Genomic DNA, 486 nt, shown 5'->3' on the forward strand with positions numbered 1-486 from the left:
GCCGCGCCAGAGTCGATGAAGTTGCCCGACTTGCAGAAAGTAACCCTTTGAAAATAGTTAATTTTTAAAGTACAGTGTGTGTGTGCGCAGGAAAGAGGGCAAGAGTTCATGCCCGGCGGGCTTCCAGGGGCTCCTCTTGGCCAGCCTTCCGTCCGCCCCTCCTGGTCTTTTGACTACAGCTCCCATCAGCCCTCAGGGCAGTAGGATGCCCCGGGGGCTGATGGGAGCTGTAGTCTAAGGTCCCTGGAAGGAACCCGCCGCTCAGAAGCAAATGGGCGGGCCCGGAAAGTCCCTGGCCGAAGGGCTCCCAGTTGAGTAGGCAGCCCACCTCCGCAGTGGGCCACTCCCAGTGGCAGATTTATTTGTCCCGCCAACTCACGGGGGAAGGAGGGTCCAGCAAACTGGAAGGCTTCCGAGGAGGTCTAGGCCTCGAGACAGACGTCACTAGGAAACGGTGCCTCGAGGAGGCCTGAAGCTGCCGCTCTA

The sequence above is a fragment of the Rhineura floridana genome, chromosome 19 (genome assembly GCF_030035675.1).
Source record: "Rhineura floridana isolate rRhiFlo1 chromosome 19, rRhiFlo1.hap2, whole genome shotgun sequence".
Lineage (NCBI taxonomy): Eukaryota > Metazoa > Chordata > Lepidosauria > Squamata > Rhineuridae > Rhineura > Rhineura floridana.